Raw genomic sequence first — 22,320 nt, 5'->3', positions numbered from 1 at the left:
TCTACATCTGCAGTGTAAGATAAAACACTGCAGATGTTGCTGAATTAATATGAGAATTAAATAAAACAGTCTATATAGAAGGCTTTACAGAATGCTTTGCCCAGTGAAAATGCTCTCAAATTTAACTGTGTAGTATTGTTGTTTTGTAGCTATTGCTTAAATGGTGATGTTTTGTCTTGGGTAACTTTGCCTCACAGAAAGAGGAAAAATATGATATAGCTCTATCAGTTAATTGAATACCCTTCTCTCCTCCCCCACCCTCACAGGTTGATGTTTTTCCTTTTAATTTAAATCTCATCACCAACTTAACAGAAACATTTTCTAGGCTTCATTCAAATTTGGTGGAGTGTTCTTCTCTTATGCACTTTTATTAACCCAACTAGATTTATCTGGGTGGACCAGCTCGTTTTATAGATTAGAATAGCTGCTAACGGAATGGTAATCCTTCGTCCCCCTGCAACCCCCAAAACGTCATTTAGCACTGGTCCTGTCCCTGAAGGGGCAAAAGCAGGCATGAATGGATTCAATGGGTGTTTGCCTCAGGAAGTCCTAACCCTCAGTTACTGTGCCTGGGATTTTAGGCCCAGGGAAGTATAGAATCAGAATTTAAGTTAACCTGAGAATTGGTGCTGAAGTCAGAGAAGTTGGAGTACATTATAGTTCATCTAAGAGAACCCTGTGGAAGGTAGGCAAGCTCCTACTTGGTACTTTACCACTTAATTCTCCTTGGGTAAGAAAGGTAATAGGTTTCTGCCACAGGCTTCCTGGTGAAGTTTCTCCCAGTGCCAAGGCTGTCTCTCCAGGAAGGGCCAAGAGCACAGGTTTGGTAGTTCCCATGGCCTGCCCTGGGTCACATCTGGGTAACAGCAAGGAATTTAGTACTTTATGCAACTGGCCCAGTACTTTAGTACTTTATGTGCCTGATTGAGCCCTGTCAGATGGGGAAAGACGGCTGACGGGTTTGCTTTCTTATAAATGAGTTATGTAATATCAAGGAGTCCAACACATGTTTGAGCATCTACTGTACTGTAGCAGTGTGTCCGAGGTATGGGGACAAATGAGGAAATGTCCCAGCCTCTGTCTCTGGGAGGCCATTTGGTTGTTAAAGTTACACCTGGCCCTTGAACAACATGAGGTGTGGGGTTCCAACACTCCCCTAACCCTGCAGTTGAGAAAATTCACACAGGACTTTTGATTGCCCCAAAACTTAGTTGTCCCTTGGTGTCTGCAGGGATTTGTTCCAAGTCTTCCCATGGATACCAAAGTCCACAGATACAGAAGTCCCCTACATAAAACAGCATAGATCAATACGTACGGTTGGGTTTCTGCATCCGCGAACTCCGAGCTGTGCGTTGGAAACACTGCAGGTATTTATTGAAAAAAAAATGCATGTATAAATGGATCTGCACAGTTCAGACTCATATTGTTCAAGGATCAACTGTGTTTTCTTGAGAATTTGAATTTCCTAGGAAAGCTTGAGTGAACCCTTTAAAATCTCTCTGCCTTTGCCCTCAGGGAAAAACCAGGAGCCAATCAAGATTGCCAAATGATGAGAGGTAAGAAAATATTGGAATGGCCTCTACTTCTCTTCTAAATTATCCTCTTAGCCATGGCATCCTTGGTGAAGCAGTGATTCCTAACTGATTCACAAAATATTAATACTACAAGATGATTCATCAAAAGAGGCGCTGGGAGGAACACACACGAGCAATGCAGATGTATGCTATCCTGCCTTGCAAGAAGCTGGTTGTGAAATTTTGGTGGGACTGCTGGGGGCAGAATGATGTGACCTATGCTGTTTCACTGTGTCTCCCCTGGGCCTGAGAAGGTCAGACATACACGGTGGTGGGAGCAGTATTTATGAAATGACTACTTCCCTAAAAGCCATCACCTGGTGGTTTAACTTGTTCCCAAGCAGAGAAAAGTAGAGATTGAAAATGGAACAGTGTGGGCAGCACATGCACATATAGGGAAACTTGTGCACAGATGCACATGGATCTTCTCTTTGGGATGCGAGACACTGAAATAGTCCAGGAGGCTGAACTAAATTGTATCTGCTGTTTAAAAAATAAGCAAGTTGGAGCTCTTCCTCCATTGCAATCACATGTATATTGCATCAGGTGTGTACTTTTTACCAAAACTGGAGTGAATTTAGTTGCTTCTTCTGGAAAGCAATTATTACCACACCTTTCTAACAGGCTCTCTCCAGCAATCCCCTTTGTCACATTAATTCAGCCCACAGCCACAATCAAGCAAAAGGCAAATTCTAGTTACAAAAGAGAGTTCTATTTTTTCAAAGTAATGTACAGTATACATAAATGATAGGTTTGCAGATGTAGGTAATGCCGATCAATTCTTGGGCTTGGAAATTGTACCTTATTGTGAAGCTGGAGACAATCTAAACCAAACCTCCGCAGAAGCCCCAAGTCACATACAGACCCACTCACTTTTCCTAATACACAAGGCAGAGGTTGTTGCCAGAAATTTAGGCTTCTATGAAACAAGCGTCTTGACCTTTAAATTCTAGCATGAGACAGTCACCCCTGACAGGGTATACTTTGGTAAAAATCCTGAGCACCACAGGACTCCAAAAGACAAGGTGAAAATAACAACAGCCAGCCCTGGCTTTGTTCCCCTGCAAGCAAGTGGATGTTTCTGATTGACAGTTGCAAAGAAAGACAGGAAGTACTGTAGCTCAGACCACCTAGCATGGGGCTGGAAGGCATTTAATAGGCGGTTGTGATAGGCAACACGTGTTATAATGGTGTAGGTGGGGAAAAGACCAGTTTGGGCTAGAGAGGAAGGGAATGAAATATTTATTGAGTCTTTTCTAAGGGCCTGGCAGGAATTCAGGTACTTTGCATATATTAGCCCCTTTAATCCTTAGGGTAGTTCTGTGGGACTGGTATGATTAATCACTACAGATTGTCCACTATACCTAGAAATTCAGTTGAATATATATCGTGTCATTAAGGACATCTTCAATTTGCAAAATAATAAAATCATTTTTTCTCCCTTTCCTAACTTTGTGGAACCCTGTAATGTACAGATGGGTAAAGTGGAGTTCAGTTGGTCATGCGGTTGCTGGGCCTGGAACCCAAGTGTGCCTGAATTCAAAGGCCGGGTTCTCTCAGGTACATCCCACAGTCATGACCAGGAGTTTGACCTGCTGGCACGCAGCACACTGTTCCACCAACAGGAGCAGAGGAAGTAAAGCCCCAGACAGTCAGCTAGAGCAGGAGAAGCAGCAAGTATCACAGATGCAGGACATATCTGGAGCCAGGGCTCAGAAGCGTCAGCAGTGGCAGTGCTAGGAAGCAGGTGATGCTGAAGCCCAGTGGTTCAGACCCTGGGCTTCCCTGGGGGTGGGGAGGGGGTGGGGTGGGGGGAGGCTGCAGAGAGCTCTGAGGCCTGACCCCACTGAGAATCACTGCAGGCAGACAGGCTGTGTGGGAAATGAGCCTTTTCCAGCATCAGCGGGACCAGCCTTTTAGGGGAGAGTTGGCTGTGGCCTGCACACACAGTAATTACAGTCCCAAGAAAAGCAACCTGAATGAATAAGTGGACAGCAAGTTAGACTTAAAGGTGAGAGAAAGTGTGCTGCCTTCTAGTCTAAGAAAGAAAGGGGGAGAATTGCCAGGCTTTTCCAAAATCCCTTTAGAGAGTGATCTGATTGGAATAGAAAAAAACCCCCACAATCCCCCAAGAGCACCTGGAAAACTCCATTCAGATTTAGAACAAACAATTCACTGGATTTTTGCACAGGTCTGACCCCAGACGTGGATCTTAGCTATTGTACTCGGCTTGCAGCGTCTCCAAGCTTAGTTTTTTCACCGCTTAGTTTGGGGTTTTTAAAGAACCCAACCACTGTTTTTGTTTGGCAAAAAAAGTAGTCGAAGAGAATCTGAATGCTGCTCTCTTCCTGAGGCCTCACTGGACTCCCAATGAGCTGCTCCCTCCCCGAGGCTCAGCTGCAAAGCAGAGGCCAGAGCCAAACCCAGAGCGCCTGGGGCCTGGACCCAGGGATTCTGTGCCGTGGAGCTAGCCGTGTCTCTGCCAAGGCAAAGGAAAATGAGGAAGGCCCATTGGTCTTTTTCTACTAGATAATTCGAGGATTTTGTGCTTAGAGACAGAAGCTTATGAATGTGCCAAGTAAAGTGATCATTAGGAAGAGGGGCACAGTTATGAAAAGTTCTGTTTCAAGTCAACGTTGAGGGGGCAGGATACGTATGGATCCCCAGATAGTTCTTTTAAATTTTTTTCTTTGTTGCCTTTTCACAAGTTAGAATTCTGTACTACTTCTCTTTTAACTGATTTACCATTTTCCACCAGAGCAAGTTCTGCATTTGCTTAGCTCATTGCCTTACCCCCAGTTTCTAGCACAAAGCCCAAGGTAGATAGTTCCGGAGGGTATGAAGGGATAGGCATTGGGGCACTGTGGGGCTGAGCTGGGCTCTATGCACAGGCCGTGGGAGGGTGCACCATCTGTCTCCGTCCAGGGAAGGAAAGGCAAGGCCAGGGGAACTTTGTTGTGTCATGTGAAAGGGAAAACAAGGCCGCATGTGTCAGCTGGAAGAGAGGGAGTTCACGGAGGGCGGGGGCAGTTAGGATGGGCTCAAGTATGCTGTTGGAGTCCGGGTTACTGGAGGGCGCCCTGGGGCGACCTGAACTCAGGAGGCAAGGCAAGTTGAAGCCGTTGGGACAAGTGCACAGGTGGGTGTGAGTGATGACTGCCCAAACCTCCAGGAGTTTGAACCTGGCCTTGGAGATGTGGGAAGTTACTGGGGATGCCATGGGGAAGGCACTTTAGATGGTGCTCAACAATAACACCACCAGGGATTTGACACTGAGCTCTTACTCCCCACAAGACCCTCGTCTAAACATTTTACATTAATGAATTCTCCTAACGTATGCATCAAGCCTGTGACTGGAAATGATTACCACCCCCCCTTCTTTTTCTAAAAGAGAAAACTGAGACACAGCACTCAGACCAGTCAGTACAGAGTGTACTTGACTCCAGACTGGGCGTCGTTACTGCAACACAACCAGTTTCCGTAACTCATGTCCGGGCTTAATCTCAGCTCAGCTGGGGACAGTTTCACGAGACCTTCCTGCCCTCCCAATCCAGCCTCCATGCAGGTGGTGCTACTCTTTAAGTGTTTTATCCTAGCCATGGACATTTTGGACATTTGGTCTTCCCTCTCCCCCTTGGGTGACCCTGCATAGAGTCACTTTGGGGTCCTAGAACCAGAAGTCAAAGAGGCAGGCAGGTTTTGAAATCTGCAGGGGCCAGCCTCCTGCCCCTTCCTAGTCTGTGAGCCCTCGCCTCATCCTTACAGTGCTGTTGGGTGAGGGGGAGTATTATCACCTCCCTGCCCCAGAGCAGGAACCGAAGCTCAGAGAGAGAAAGCAAATGGGCATGAGACACCCAGCCTGGGGCTTGAATTATGACTAGAGACACTGAAAACAAAAGGGAGGCTGTTTCAGTTATTAGGTTTTAGGCAGTGAAAGCAGTTTCAGTTGATAGAGTCTTTCGTGTATACACATCCAAACTTCAGGGAACCGTCAAGAAAAGGAAAACCCACAACAGGAAACACTGCTGTGTGGCTCTTAGCGTCCAGATTGCTGAGTGGGGAGTGCAAAAAGCCACGGCAGGCTGTCCTGGTCCACTGAAAGCAGGGATGCGGGTGTGGTGTTTGTGGTGGGAAGGAAGGGTGGATATTCAAGGGAAAAAAAGGTTGCTGTGGTTACAGCCTAGAAAATAAAAACTCTGTGTGCCAAAGAGAAGCCTCTCACAATTTAGTTGGAATTTATAAACTGATGAAACAGGTGTTCTTGCAATTTAATTAAACACTGAAACCTTGTTCAGATCTGGTGAGGGGTTGCCAAGTAATACGTTTGCATAGCTCGGGGAATCAGAGCCGGAGTGTTCTGGGCGTGGCTGTGTAGTTGTGAGCTAAGAGCACGCTGCTTGCACCCATAAGCTTGCTGTATCCCCAGCGTGACTTCTGCATCAAGTGTGAAAATAACCTGGTGCTGGGACTAGGGTGAGGACAGTATGGGACTTTCCTCAGGAGCAAAACATAGGTGGCGCCAAAAGACACAAAGAGCAAGATAAATAATATTTTAATGCATATTTTTTTAAAAATCAAAATTAATGAAAAAATTATGATAAACAAAATACAGAAATTCTAAATAAAGACAGGATATGAATAACACCACCCCACCACCTTAACTCGGCCTTTGAATTCCTATATTTAGGTGAGAGGAGACGAACCCTCCAGCCCTGTGGAGTTCAGAGAGTGGTGATGGCTTCTAGACTGTTCCATGGGATCATGATACTCATGGAATAGTGCAAAGAGGCCGGTGGTGGGAGTCTGAAAGCCTTCGTTTGAATCCCAGTTTGCCATTTCCTGGTTATATTTGGACAAGATACTTGAAAGTTTTTTTTTTTTAAGCCTATGTTTTTCGAGTGGTTTTAGGTTTGCAGCAAAATTGAGAGAACGATACAGAAATTTCCCATGTACACTCACATATGCATAGCCTGCCTTATATGCTTACGTAAGCCTTGATCTTCTCTTTGAAAGAAGGTAGTACGGTCCTGTCTCCGGGGTCGTCGTGCGTGAGATGACACAGAGAGAGTTCAGCCCTGTGTTTGGCATGCACTGAGTGCTTACACGTGTTGGGCAGAATCATTTGAAAGGCACGAGGGGAGCAAAGGAGAGCCAGCCTTACATGAGGCAATACAAAGGGGCAAAACAGGTCAAAAGGCATCTTTCCTGAGGCTTCTGCAGACAGAGGTGCTTTGGAGTGACTCACAGGCTCCTGGTGACAGTCATAGATGAGGCACGTTTCATTCTTCCAGAGCCTCCCAGGATTAACTTATTGCATATCCTGATTTAATTGTCTGCCCTTGTCATGCTGTCTCCCCATCGTAGACATATTAGCAACAGGTATAATCTTATTGTTTTATTATTTAAACACTCATCATGGATAATGCACTTTGTTTATATCAGCTCTATGAACTTGGAACAGGAGCTGGAGTAGATGATTCTGGGAACTTTATAAGCTGTTTTCAGCTGACCACGACTCCATGTATGTGATTGGGACAGTCTGGTCATTGCTGGGTTCTGATTGGCTGAGCTTTCTGACAGCTGATAGTAACGGACCTGCAGGCTGTGATAATGGTTCTTGCAGGGAAATAATGTCTCCTAGGCTTTATATCTATAGAGCACTTGTTTATTTAAAGAAAATCTTTTTTTATTGCAACATAATATACCATTTTAGAAAATAGTTTGATAAATTTTACTAATTTGACTTGCTCAGGAAATGAGCACTCAGTTCAAGAAGTAGAACATCCTCAGCCTCTCAGAAGCCCCTCCTGCCCCTGCCAGGCCCCCGCCTCATTGCTACTTCCTTCCTCTAGTAGTGGTGACCATCCTGACTTGTAGAAGCATAAATTAAACTTGCCTGGTTATTTTTTTGTAAATGAAATCATAAACTAAGTGTCTGGCTTAAAATTTTTTTCTTTATGTTTATTTCTTTAAAAAATTTTAATTAATTTATTTTTAGAGAAAAGGGAAGGGAAGGAGAAAGAGAGGGAGAGAAACATCAATGTGTGGTTGCCATTTGCATGCCCGCTACTGGGGACCTGGCCTGCAACCCAGGCATGCGTGCCGACTGAGAATCAAACTGGAGACCCTTTGGTTTGCAGGCCAGCACTCAATCACACCAGCCAGGGTGTGGCTTTTTTTTTTTTTTTTTTTGATCAACGTATGGTTGTGAGATTCATCCATGTTGTTGTTATTAGTTATAAATCTTTTACTTTCATTGCCATATATTATTCCACAGTATCACTATCTCATAATTTATGCATTTATTCTGCTATTGATAGATGATTGGGTAATTTCTACTTTTGAGCTATTAAAAACAGTGCTGTTGAGAGACATATACAGCAGTGGAACAGAGTAAAAAGCCCAGGAATAAACTCTCTCATATATGGTCAAATGATTTTTGACAAGAGTGCCAAGACCATTCAATGGTGAAAGGATAGTCTTTTCAACAAATGGTGTTGAGAAAACTGGATATCCACACTGAAAAGAATGGAGCTGGACCCGTACCTTGCACCGTATAGAAAAATTTAACTAAAAATGCATTAAAGACCTAAATGTAATAGGGCTTTATTACTTATTTCTTATTATAGCCATCCTAATGGGGGTGAAGTGGCATCTCATCGCAGTTTTGACTTGCAGTTCCCTGATGGTGAGTGAGGCTGAGCATCTTTCGTGTGCTTACTGGCCATTTGTATGTCTTCTGTGAAGAAATGTCTTTTCAAGTCCTTTGCTCTTTTTTTAAATTGAGTTCTTTGGTTTGTGTTGTTGAGTTGTAGGGGTTCTTTATATACTCTGGGTATTTGGATATTAACCCCTTATCAGATAAATAATTTGGAAACATTTTCTCCCATTCCATGTGTTACCTTTTCATTCTGTTGACAGTGCACTTTGATGCCCACGTTTTTTCATTTTAATTTAATTCAGTTTATCTATTTTTTTCTTTTTTAACTTTTATCATTTGGGTGATGTCTAGGTATTATCTCATGGATTTAATCTGCCTTTCCATGATAATTAATGAGATTAAGATCAATTTATTCTTTTTTTTAAATAATCTGTTCAATTTTTTGCCCATTTTTTATTGGGTTGTCTGTCTTTTTCTTATAGTGTACATAACTGTTTTTACTTACCCTAGGTAACTGTCTGACTATACCAAAGGTAATGGATTCTGAAATTAAAATGCCCCAAATACCACTCAAATGCATACATTTTAACTGTGCAGTTTATGAATATTGAACTTATATTACCAAGGCCAGATTTTCCAGAATCTCCTTGTGTGTGTGTGGGGGGGAAGCGGGGGAACTCTAACTTGAGCGTGTATCAGCAGAGGCCCTAGACATCACTTGCTTGATGGCTGGCTCTGGTTAGTGTTCCATCCCCTGCTACCCAGGACAGAATCAGCACAGACCCAGTGAGCTAAGCAAGAGTGAGTGAGGGGTGGAGAGACTGCATGACAGGAACACCTGGTTAAATCTGTTAGGTCTGCTTTGATTGTACACAGCAAATGGTTAGCTTTGATGAGCTGCAGAAGGTCTGTGAAATATTTAGAATTGCATGCGGAATGGTAAGTTGGGGGTCTGTGCAGTTTTGGGGGAGAGGGTCAAAACTTTCATTGTATTCTCAAAATGGGGGGTGGTTGTTGTCTGTGGCTTGTAAAAGGTCAGGCATCCATCCTTGGTTGAACATGAGGCTCATCTTCTAGGCTCATTCTCAGTTAGCTTCTACTTCCTATTTCTTCTCCTGCCTGTCTTTACTTGAGGCAAGCTCAGTAATTTTAGTGTTAGCCCAATTGCCCAAAGAAGGTTGTCTGGAAGGTTTTGAGCCCTGTCTTCTCCTCACTGTGGGTGAGCCATGGTAGGCTGAATAACGGCCCACTAAGGTGTCTAGGACCTGATCCTAGAACCTGTGGATGTCACTTTATATGGCAAATGGGACTTTGCAGATGTGACGAAGTTAAGGAATTTGAGATGGGGAGATTAGCCTGGATTATCTAGGTGGACCCACAGTATAATCACAAATGTATTTATTAGAAAGAGGAAGAGGGAGATTTGACAGAAGAAGGCAATGTAACAATGGAGGCAGGATGATATGCTGTTGGTTTTGAAGACGGAGGGAGGAGCGATGGCACAAGGACATAGGCTGCCTCTAGAACTTGGAGAAAGCAAGAAAATAGATTCTTCCCTATAGCCTCCGGAAGGAACCTGCCTTGCTGGCACCTTGACTTTACTTAGCCCAGTGGAACTGGTTTCAGAAATTTAGAGGATACGTTTGCAATGTTTTAAGCCACTAAATTTATGGTAATTTGTTATGGCAGCAATAGAAAACTAATACAGGGGCTTATTGAATTATCCACTATGGGGATCCAAGGAAGCCAAGTCCACAAGGATTACTGGCAAATGGGTTGTGTTTAAGACCACTTTTGAATGAAGAGTGTGAAATGGGTCAGTAGACTTTGAGTCTCATTTTATGAAAATGTGAACCCCACGAGGCATTGGGTGGTGGTGCTGCCCACCAGTGCTCTCCCAGGAAGAGTCTGCTGCAAGGGAAAGGGACCAGTGGACTTGGATTTGCAGCCCTGGGGGCTTGGCTGGGTAATTTTAGGTAGTTCAAATCACCTCTTGGGTTGACAGTTCCTCCATGAAATCTAGAAACCCCTCTAGAGGTTAGATGACCAGGAGACATGTCTTGTGGAATGTATCTTCCTTGCTGGAGAATCTTCTCGATGATGCTTTCTTTGTATCTCTTGGATCCATCAGCATCTGTGTCCGTGGCCATTACCTGAGTGGAAGTCACTTTAACTTCCCACCTGTTCTACTGCACTAATTTTCTGACTATTTTCTGTAGCAGTTTTGTCCCCATCTGATTCATTATGGACATGGCAACAAGACTGACATTTTAAAACACAATTCTACTCAAGTATCCCCAAGTTAAAGTCCTTTGGGAGATTCCGTGCCCTTAGAATAAAGGCTCCCACCTTTCTAAGCCCTCCTCTCTGGCTCTGCCTGTCTCTCCATTGTCACCTTAAGGCTACTACTACTCTACTCCCTCTTCCCCTGGCCTCTCCCAGTTCCCTTCTGTCTTATGGCCCTGACCCTGGTAGCCTGATCTTCCTGGAATGCTCTTCAAGCCACCCTTTCTCTTAATTCCTATTTACCTTTCATATCTTAGCCTACAGGTCACTTTCTAGTGAAGCCTTGTTACTTCCCAGATTAGGTCAGAATCTGTGTTATAACTCTTATAACCTCCCTGTACTTGTTCTTCATAGCATTTATGCCAGAATGTAATTCTATATTTGTGTTATTATTTGATTGGTATCTTTCACACCCCCCCTCCCCCAATTGCAAATTCATGAACTCAGGACTGTGTCTGCTGGGAACTGGAGCTGCAGGGTGAACCAAACACAAAGTCTGGCACATAGTAGATACTCAATACATATTTGATGAATGAACAGAAGCATTAATGAATGACCCATTTTCTTTTGTCACTGCCTCCTTCCCTGACACCTGGCTCCTACCCATTAGCAAGAAATACCGACCTTAAGCTTGGTGACACTAGCAAATAAGACGAGACAGTAGAATTTGGAATCTTAGTCTTCTGCCCAGTGGCAGCCACAACAAACCACTTCAAATCCATCAACGAGTGGCCTTCTCTTACTTGTGCCCCAAAAGGCAGGACTTAAGGTCTCTGAAACCTGGATTTAAAGCTTTTCCTTTTCTTCAGCAAAGTGCTCCCACTCACAGAGTTGCTCTGTGTAAGCTTTAGACCCTTCCTCCATAAAATGCTGCGTGCCTTGGAGAGTGCTGTTCCCTAAAAAGGTCTCATTAGCAGAGGTTTCTTCTTAAGAGAGACGGAAAATCAGAAATGAGCATCATGGCAGAGGAGGAAATACTAAGCACATCTTTGCTCTGTTCATCCTGGTGAGCAGATGAAGGTGTTTCTTCCTCTCCTCCCTGTTCCAATCATACCTGCTTATGGGGCAAACTCAATGCCCCCCTTCCAAGAAGACTTCTGTGACTGCCTCAGTCCACAGAAATTGTTCCTTCTCCCAATTTTCAACTGAATTCAACCAGCCCTACCCAGGGTGACTTCTAATTAAGTTTTAATAGTCTTACCACCAAGTTTTCTCTCCTCAGCTACAGAATAAGCAACTTTCTGGTTCAATGTCTGCCCTGGGTATCTGTCCCTGGAGGTTAGATGTTTTCACCTCTGCCTCCCTGGCTTTTTGCCTGGTGGACTTCTATGTGACTGGATGTTACTCTTATTTACTTATTTACTTACAGTTTGATTTGTTTTACTGGTCAATTTTTTCCTCTAGAATTGCAGACTCCTCTTGATGGAGTCATCCATTCCCGGAGCTGAGCAATTGCTATTCAGATTTGGGCTTTGGTTCCTAAGAGCTGGTAGAGTATAACAAACACAGGGGTTGAGAGCAGGGATTTAATTGTCAAACTTGTTCTTGGTTTAAATCCCACTTTTCTACTTTTTATTTTGTGGCCTCTGGAAGTTACTTGATCTTCAGTTACTTGATCTTGATTTCTCATGTGGAATAATAAACATATCTAAATAACTTAAAAATATATAAATACACAATATAATAAAAATGAAGATAATAAAATTACCTACTTTTGGGGGGAGATTAAATAAATAATGCATTTCAAACTCTTAACCCTTAATAAATGATGGATGATCTTGATTGTTTTTATTAAGGATGCAGCTCTCCTGTCTCTGTCTTGTCCGGGGAGGAGGAGGGTACTCCTTCCGTCTTGAGAGCCACCCAGCTCCCTCCCCACTTTGTGTGGCCTCAGTGGCTGGGCCAGTAGCCGAAAGGTAGGTAGTGACAGGATGCACAGCAGCAAGACACCTAGTCACTCACTGACTCTAATTCTCCAAGAAAGCTTTTGGAGTCCCCTCCCAGACCTGCCAGAGGCCTGGGGGCCACGCTTTGTTTATCTCACAGCTATGCTTTTGAGCTGCCCTGAGAATGGCCCACTCAGGCACACGAAAGGATGGTGGTCCTCGGAGTGATCTGTCCCTTACCCCAACGCCAGTTCAAAAGCCTTTTCTCCAAGCCGGACCACGTCTCCGGAGCTGGTGCTCATGGAATCTCACCTTATTGGACGTGTCATTATCCCATTCCATGGAATGAAGGGCTCAGTGTCTCCAGGGCTTGCTCCACCCGGGAAGGGGGCATTTATGCGCAGATGTGGCAGAGCAAGCTAATCAGTTCCCGGAGCTGGGCGAGCAGAGAGAGGGAGAGGGACCGGCTCCGAGGTCCCAAGCTTTGCAAATGATTTATCAGGAAGTGCATTATTTCATTTAGAAATTAATTTCTTCCAGAGAGAGATAAATCACTTGTGATATATTTATTTCCTCTGTAATGAAGGCAGGCTTAGCGCAGCTTCCCGTCTTGCTTTCCACCCCTACGTTTGCGGCTGCCTAAGTGTTTGGAAAAGCAAAAGGTGTGTGTGGGATGCGGCGCAGGGAACTCTGAAGGCTGGCTGCGCAGCCGGCCAGCGGGGTCCACCTGTCTGCGCCGAACTCACCTGGCCTGGAGGGGGCAGCCAGGCACCTGGTTGCTCAGTTAATAAGAGCACAGCCCTTTCACACATGGTTACTGCCTAGGAGACTGCAAATCTTTCTCACTCTGCACCCCAGAAGGGCCCTCACAGTGAGGTGCAAGTAGCGTCATTAGCCTCATTTGCCCAGGCAGAGATGACCAGATGGACGTTGCCTTGCGCAGGCTCCGGCTGAGGCCACCACAGAGTGGGAACTGGGACCCAGGTGATAAGGTCCCTTCTCCTTAACTTGCAGAACTCTTTCCTTACATATCTGACAACTTTTTTTTTTTAATGGGAAATTTCAATTATGTGCAACAAGAAAATAGTCTATTGAAGTCCCCTGTGCCCACCACCCAGATTTATCCGTTATCAACATTCAAGCCTTCTTCTTTTATCTGCCCCCTCAACTTTTGTTTTTACAGGGATATTTTAAAGCAAATTCCAGGCATCATGTCATCTCACCCACAAACAATTCAGTATGTATTTCTAACTAGCAAAGACTTAAGAAAACAAACACCATTTCATTATCACACTATGCAGAATGATCAAAAATTGCTTCATCTAAATCTGTCCATATCTATTTCCCTGATTTATTAAAAAATTATATTTTGGTGTTTTACTCTAAAACATAAAATTTAAAGCTGACAAATAAGTTGCAAGAACAGTACAAGGAACTCTGATATATTCTACCCAAATTCAATATATGCTTCCATTTTTCTGTATTTGATTTCCTATTAACATATTTTTGTGAGTGATGTGAGAGCGTATTGATGATCATATCCCTTTACTTGTAAACTCTTCAGTATATATTTCCTGAAGGCAAAGACATTTTCTCACATAACCACAGTATACTTATCAAGAGCCAGAAATTCACCACTGCAGTCCAGTTCAAAATTGGGCCATTTTCTCAATAATTCTTTTATAGTTATACATTTTCTCCCAGTGCAGATCCGACTCAGAATCACCATTTAGTTATTATGTCTCTGTAGTTTTTTTTCATCTGGGAAAAATCCCTCAATCTTTTCTTTATCTTTCATGACCTTGTCATTTTTTAAAAGGGTACAGGACGGTTATTTTGTAGAATGTCTCAACTGGGTTTGTCTGAAGTCTCCTCATGACTAGATTTAAGTCTTTTTTGACAGGAATTCCAAATCTTTTGTGACAGTTATGTTCATCTCTGGGCATTGTATCAGAGGATCTTGGTGATGTGGACTTTGCTGTTTGGTTAAAACAGTGTCTTCAGGTTTCTCCAGTGTACAGTTAATTAATAAGTAATTAGTAGAGAGCAATTTGTTCTTCGAACACTTCCCTGATTTCTGGAGTAACAAGATGTCCCAGATCACCTGTGCTTTTCCTGTTCCAGCTCTGTAATCAGCTCTTTCAAAAAAAAAAAAAAGAGTTTTTTATTTTTTTTAGTGGGGGATAGTACTTAGAAACCAAGCTCTGAGTGCTGTGTGTGCTTACTACCTCTGTCGTATCATTGCTTGTACGCTATTTCAGTGGACAGAGATAGGAAACACTGTAAGAACATTAAATTTTATTTGAAAGTACAAGTGATTTAAAACTATAAATGAATACTGATGCCTCTAGTTCCAGTCAATACATTCTAGTTGTTCCCCTTTTCACCTTTGTATCTCCATCCACCAGGACCGAGATATCTGGCCCTGTTATCCTCGATGTATTGACTACTTGTTCAAGCCTAGAATACAGAACACTATACACAGAGTGGTTTCAGAATTAATTACAGCTACCCCTGTGTAGAGAAAACTTGTTGACTACAGTTCAGTATTACTTTATAGTTCTTTCCTTTGAGGCTAAATTTACTTAGAGAGACATGTGCAAATCTTAAGGGTGGTATTTCCATAAGTTCGACAAATGTATACACCCTTGCAACTCATGTAGCTATTGACAGAGAACATCTCCTTCATCTCAGAAGGTCCTCCGATATCCTTTCCCAGTCAACCTCCCTCCTAGAGTCAATCGCTTTGTTTTGCCTGTTATAGAACCTCATAAAAGGAAATCTGACAATATTCCTTTGTGTTTGAGTTCTTTCATTTGTCCTAGTGTCTGTAAGATCCATCCATGCTGTACATAGAGCAGTTCATTCCTTTTTGTTAAGAACTAGTATCCCATTGTATGAATATATCACATTTGTTCATCCATTCTCCTGTTGATGGGCATTTTCTCTGCACTTTTTGACTATTATGAGTAAAATGTCTATGAACTTTCTGGTATACATCTATTTGTGGGTATATGTTTTCATTTCTCTTGGGTAAAGAACCAGGGGTGGAATTCCTGGGTCACAGGGTAAGAAAATGTTTAACTCTTATCTTGTGAACAAAGACACGATAAACTCAAAGGCTTTTTTTATTTTTATTTTTTGCATGTGGTTTTGCAGCTAGTTGCATAGGATCTAAAAAAGATCCCCATTATTGCATGTGATTTTTATGTGTCTATCAAACTCTTCCCCAACCCCCATTTCTATGGCATTTTATGTGTTGGAGGTGCCAGAACATTTGGTTGCATAATATTTCACATTCAGGATTTGCTTTATTATTTTTTTATGTCATTTAGCTTGTTACTCTATTCCTGGTATTTCCTGTTATCTTGCAACTATATCTAGAAACTGAGCATATTCAGGTTCATTTTTTTAGACAGAAGGATAACAGAGGTTCATAGGTGTTTGTACTGTAATACATCACGAAGCATATGCAGAATGTATGGTTCTAGCGTTGCAGATAGATTTGTGTGTTTTGTGGTGTCAGCCTGATTTCTCCATTGTAATGTTCTCCATCAGCCTTTCAGTTACTGAATTTTAGCATCTATTCTTAGTCATTACCTAAGTCTTTTATTTCAATGAGGTTGTCAAGTGGTGGTAGTCTTATTCCATCATTCCTGCCTTTGTTACCTTTCTATAGAACTTCCCCCCAACAATCTTTTTATTACTCTGAAATAAAACTTATACAGGAAAGACAAAGTAAATGTTTGATCTTTTTACTTTATCAATTTTTGGAGTAACAAGTTGGTGCCTTAGCAACCTCCAGTGGTGATGAATGAGATTTTTTTTTTTTACCATGATGGACTCGTGAATTTTTATGTACTTAGTATGTTTCAATTCATTGCATAGTTATTTTGTCACATGATATCATCTGAGGTCAGTATGTATGTCTCATTGTGACCTTTTGCCATGACTCTATCTGTCTTTGATCCCTTCCTTGCTTTCCTGGTGCAGCAAGTTATCTCAGGCTCGTCCTGTGTGCTTCTAACCCCAGACTTGGAATGAGTCATTTCTTTGAGGAGTCCTGGTACCTTTCTGTGGGCAGTGATATTTAGAAAGCACAGTATGGGCACTAGGGGTTCTCATTGCTGCTGGGTTGTCATTGCTTCAGGGTATTTTTAGTGGTTGGAACAAGGATATACATATTTTTAAAAAGGGAAAAATATGGGTAAATACAATATTTTTTATTCAAATTTAACTTCACAGGGTCTTTTTTAAAAAAAACTTCTTTGACTTATACTCTTTTATGTTCAATATTTTGATTCCTGATGTCATCAAATTATTTGCTACAAAATACATGTAACAGTTAAAAACCCCAATATGCACATTACTACTCTATGCAGTTCTGCTCCATGCGGTGTCGATGGTTCTCACATGGTGTCTGGGCTTGGCTGGGCCGGCCGGGGGAATCTAAGACAGCTCACTTCCATGCCCGGTGCCTTGGCAAGATGGCAGGGTAGCCACACTCAGCTGAGCTCTCCTTCTCCAAATAGTTTCATGGCCTTTCTGTGGGGTGGTCTCACTAGCAGGGCAGTAGACTTCTTCCTTGGTGACTTAGGGCTCTAAGAGAGTAAAGTGGAAGCTGCCAGTTCTTTCAAAGGCTAGGCTTTGACTGATCTAGTATCATTTCTACCACATCTTATTGGTCCTGCCAGCCCTGATTCAAAAGGTAGGAAAATAGGTCCCACTGGAGTGAGGGGTTTTTACCTGGAGACATTCAGAGGAACAGGAAGTAGGTAGGAAGCCAACAGGAAGAAGCAATTCCTCCTTCTTCCTCCAGCCTTGCAGTCTCTCTCTAGGACTCCCTATAATTAAAGCAACACAGGGAGAAAAACAATCTTTTTAGGTCTGTAGTACTGGACACTTAATAAAGCGACCTCACAGGTTTACATGGCCCATGAATTGTAGTAATAATCACTACATTGTTTGCTTGGCTAACAAAATTGATAGTGGGTTTACAGAGTCCCATTTCTATCTCCAAAGCTGAGTATTCATGGGAGGGTTTAGAGCTGAAGAACAATAGATTAATAACTGGCAGGGTAGGTTATCTTTCTATTTGACTATTTTACTAAATTATTTCATTGTTTGTAGTAGTTTTATCCATGACTCTTTTGGGTTTTGTGATTATATAATTTTCAAATAGAGATATTTTTTACCTCTTCCTTTGTAGTTTTTACTGCAAATTTCTTGATCTTGATTTCTAAAATGTTTCAAACACAATGACTAGGAAATCTAAGTCACCTAGACTTTTGGAATAAACTACTCTCCATTCTTAGAGTAATTTGGGGGAGAGGGGCTTGCACAGGAGGAGAAGGCTTTTCTTCATTGTCCTCCTTGCTGACTGAGGACTTACACAAGCCAGCGCAGCACAGCCCGCTATGTCTTCGCTATGTCTGGGACACCGGAGGTGCCTATTAAATGCTAAATACTGGTGAGGTAGACGTGTAGGTTTGCCTATCCATCCAATTCTCCTTGTTCTGACCTGGTTATACCTACTCACTTTTCTTCTAGCTGGTGTCATTCATTCTCCCTTCTTCTGAAATATGATCAAGTCTTGTTCAATGAGGACATTCCATCCATGTTACTATAGTGATCAGTTCAGGGATTGACATATGATCTAAGCCAGCCAATGAGTTCAATCTCAGAATTTTTGCTGAAGCTAATGGAAAGAAGCTCTCTCTCTTTTGTTTGAATCCCCTCGGCCATTTGCTTCTAAATCTGGTGCTCTTGATGGCTATCCTTGCTTCAGCTTGTAGGAAACTAATACCAGGAAGTAACTGGAGGGAGAGAGATAGATTTCTGATGGTTTTATTTGAGTACCTGGATCTAGCTCTGCCTGGAATTTTAGGTCTAAAGCCTTTTACAAAAGCAGTAAGAGGTTTTTTGTTTTTCTTTCTTAAAGCAGTCTGAGTTGGCTTTTCTGTTCTTTACAACTAAATACATCCTTATTGATTAAGTAATAATTGTTTGCATTGTTACTAGGACTTAATGGGCCATGGAAACCTTTGAGATCTCTTTATGAAGTGTCCAGTACTACAGACCCGGACAGGTTTACTAAGATTTCCACGGTGTCCACAGATCTTTCTCTGCTTTGAGTAATAATCTTGATTCCGGTGACCTCACCTCTGCTCTGGCCTTCTTCCCTCTGTTCTACTGTGACATCTTCTCATTCTCTTTTGAGGACAGTTATGGACCACTATGAGCCACAAGATCTGTTGCTGTCCATGAACCCTGAACATCAGTGCAATTTTCCTCGAAGAGCCAGAGAACTAGAGAACCACAGCATCACTAATCCACCTCCTTTGGTCCTCTAGTCCTGCCTGGTTTTATGCTGTGGCTTTTGCTTTCTGGTCCACAGCTTGGCTGAAGTGAACTCCCTTGAGAGGTATCACCTCACTGCCTAACTGGGCATTCCATGTATACAACATGTTTGGCTTCTCCACTTGATCTCTATTTGAACCTTGCAGCCATCCCTCCTTGATGGTTACTATGCATCCTCCCTGGGGGAAATTGCTATGGAGCACCCAAAGATTAACAAGACATGGCTTCTGCCTTCAGAGGGAAACAGACAGGAAACTAGTAATAAGTGAGACATAACCTTGGGCTGTGGGGGTGCAGAAGGTGTGTGGCTGTAAGACAGGGTGGTCTATCAGAAAGGCTTCATGGAAGAAATGACTGTTTGAGCTGAGACTTGAGGAATCAGTAGTAGATTAACCATAGGTGATCGATTCAGTTTGGTTCAGTCATTCAGTTAGCAAATATGACCAGCATTATTTCAAATCCTGTCCCGATAATAGAGGAGACAAATACAAGAATCCCGTTGGAAGACCATGAAAGGCAGCATCATTTCACTGGTCATTGCAATTTGTCCCAGTTCAGTGCCATCAATATGGTGGACAACCAGAGGAAGGGGCCCTAATCTTTTCAGGCAAGAAAGCACAACCATCTCAGACACCTTGGGTGACTTGCTCAAGGACATGCAGTGGAATAAGGGAAGTGTCTTGAATAGAGCTTCAGGATTTCTGTGCTTTTTTCCTTTTCTTTTTAAAATTTTTATTTTTTTATTCTTATTTATTCTATTACAGTTGTCCCAATTTTTCCTCCTTTGCCCTCCTCCATCTAACCTACCCCCTGTTCCCAGAGTCCATCCCCACACCAATGTCCATGTCCCTGGGTCATTCATACATGCTCTTTGACTAATCCCTTCCCCTTCTTCCCACCATTCTCCCCTTCCCTGCTTTCCTCTGGCAGCTGTTCGTCTGTTCCCTGTTTCTATATCTCTGGTTCTGTATTGCTGTGTTAGTTTATTATGCAGCAGAAAGAAAGAAGAAGGAATTCCTACCCTTTGTGACTGCATGGATTTCTGTGCTTTACACCTGGCACCTTGCATCCCTGGAGAATGCACCTGGCAAATAAAGAAAGTGGGATGGTTGAGCCACAGGGAGGATGTGTATACAGGTGAGCTTTTTTCTTTTCAGTAACTTCCGGGAAGGCACAAAAGACCTGGTCATTAAAGCTGTGGAAAATGGATAGAAATGTTCTCACCTTGCATGATTATTATTACCATTAATCAAGATAAAACTTCATTGTGTGCTGACAGTATAGCTAGCATAGTTCCAACCATAGCTGTGGATGCAGTCTTCATAAAAAAAGAAGACAGTGCCCTGGCTGATGGCTCAGTTGGTTGGAGCATTGTCTTGTATACCAAAAAGGTTGTGGGTTTGGTTCCTGGTCAGGGCACTTACCTAGGTTGCAGGTTCAATCCCTGGTTGGGGAGCATAAGGGAGGCAACTGATGAAAGTTTCTCTCTCATATGGATGTTTCTCTGTATGTCTCCCTCTCCTTTCCCCTCTCTCTCTGAAATCAATTAAAAATATCCTTGGGTGAGGATTAAAAAAAAAGAAGAAGACAGTAATCTATGAAGCAGCAGATCACCTAAGTGAGGAAGGACATGTTGCCTCCTGTTTTCATTTTGTTTACCTTTAAGACCTTTTTATAATAGAGGCTTGTGCCCTAATTGCAAAGAACCTCAGCTTCTCTAATTTGCATGATGTTCATCTGTTAAGAACACAATGTTTTGCTTAACTATCATTCCAGCTGCACTCATATTCTATTTTGTACCATCTCCCTTTTAGATCAGGAATAAAAACAGTAGTCATGCTTTGCAAAACTTTCATTATAAGAACTGAGAAGAAAAGTAATAAAAAAGGGATGTTCTCAAGAGGAAAACTTGGAACAGCACATAATATATCAACAAAATAGAAGGAGGAATTGCATGAAAGTGCCTCCTAGCTTACAACTCCTTCAGACATGGGGAAAAAAGAAAAAGCCAGGTTGATTAAAACAACTTATCACCTTAAAAAAAAACTCAGGAAGATGATGTCTGGGCATATAAATTATACCTCCTTTCACGAAGCTAGGAGAACACCGCATCAAGGCTGCTTGGATGGAGTTCTTCAGGATATCGCTATAATCTTTGTATCCACTTCTTATCTCTCCTTCTTTTTGTAGTTGATGTTTGTTTACTTTGGTGAGAGCTTTTTCTTCTTTCTGTTATTCCTGCTCTGAAAGCTGACCTTAGAAGTGGGCCTCCTGGGCTCAGTCTAATGACGAAGATATAAAAACCTCTCTGTTGCCAGTTTTACTATATGAAACCTTAGCCACTTGGACACTTTTATAGCAGTCATATAGTTGTCAACTGTTGTGTGAGTTGAATTTAAATTTATAAACATCCTTGGGCACCTACAAAGTGCCTGGCAACAGGGATGCTGTGAGGAAAAAGAAGAGATTCCTGTCTTCAACTTTCTTATGATTGAATGGGGGCAGAATTATGCAAACAACAAAAGTGAGTTTATGTATTTTGGGATACCCTCTCCCCATCTTCCATGAATGTCCTGCAGGATGGTAGGAGCCATTAAGAGGGATAGAACAAGGACCGTGTGGGACTGAGGAGGTAGTGGTCAACTCTCCCTGGGTAAATGTGCAAGGGCTTTGCTTATCAGGTTAGCTTGAACTGAGAGGGAACTTACCGGGTGGGCAAGGTGAAGAATGACAGAGGGAGGAGAATGACAGAGGCATGAGGGACGGAAGCGGCTTGGTGGTGTGGGCAGGTGGCAAGAAGTTTGACTGAAGGTATGATTGAAGTACAATGTGTGAGGGGCTGGGAGCTGGCAAGAAACGATCCTGGGAAGGAGGACAAAGGCCAGGTGAGGAGAGGGAGCACCTGCCTGACAAGGAACTGGGACAGCATCCCCCCAATAGTTGGGAGCCTTCGAGTGCTGAGGAACGAGATCAAATCTGCATCCGTGTCTAATTTTCTTCACTACAACTTTGCAAATGAAGGTGAGTTACCACCAGCAGAGCATGTTGGCTGATGTTGGGAATGAGTTTGAGATGAATCCTTATCCTGACTTCCTATTTCTTTAGGGACCAGTCCTATGTGTTGTGAAATCACCACTCTTGAGCTGGGCCTGGGCAACTTCAGTTCCTGAGAGGAGCAAAGTTAACCTGCAGAGTCAGCCAAGGGCCTGGACAGCTATGCTCTTACCTCTGAGCTGTCAGCTGTGGCTGCAAAGAACTGCTGTATCATGGAAGGGTGACTGCAAGCAGGCCAGGGCTTATGGGTGAATTAGATGATGACTTTTGGGGTCTTAGATTGCCATCTTCCTCCAAAGTAGAAAGTTTGAACAACACTGACCAAGAATACCTTGAGAGTGTTTATAATCCAATAGAAAATGCTCATTGGGTTCAATCAGCCCCAAGATTTGGGGTTCTGAACCAGGTTTAACCAAAAGGAGGAGCTGCTCCAGTCTGGCTACAAGAATACATAATCAACAAAAGAAAAAAGCAAAATATAACCAGAGACATTGACATT

The 22,320-nt window shown here is 42.7% G+C and overlaps 1 long non-coding RNA gene across 1 annotated transcript; it reads left to right on the top strand.

Annotated features, from left to right (window-relative positions):
• Positions 1-1,475: 1,475 nt before the first annotated feature.
• Positions 1,476-20,275, top strand: LOC123479278 (uncharacterized). Its single transcript, XR_006654855.2, has 3 exons — positions 1,476-1,556; positions 8,204-8,262; positions 19,750-20,275. It is a non-coding gene; the product is annotated as an uncharacterized lncRNA (long non-coding RNA).
• Positions 20,276-22,320: the final 2,045 nt, after the last annotated feature.

This window comes from Desmodus rotundus, chromosome 4 (assembly GCF_022682495.2).
Source record: "Desmodus rotundus isolate HL8 chromosome 4, HLdesRot8A.1, whole genome shotgun sequence".
NCBI lineage: Eukaryota > Metazoa > Chordata > Mammalia > Chiroptera > Phyllostomidae > Desmodus > Desmodus rotundus.
Note: the sequence above shows the minus strand (reverse complement) of the source record. Positions and strands in the feature narration are given on the sequence as shown.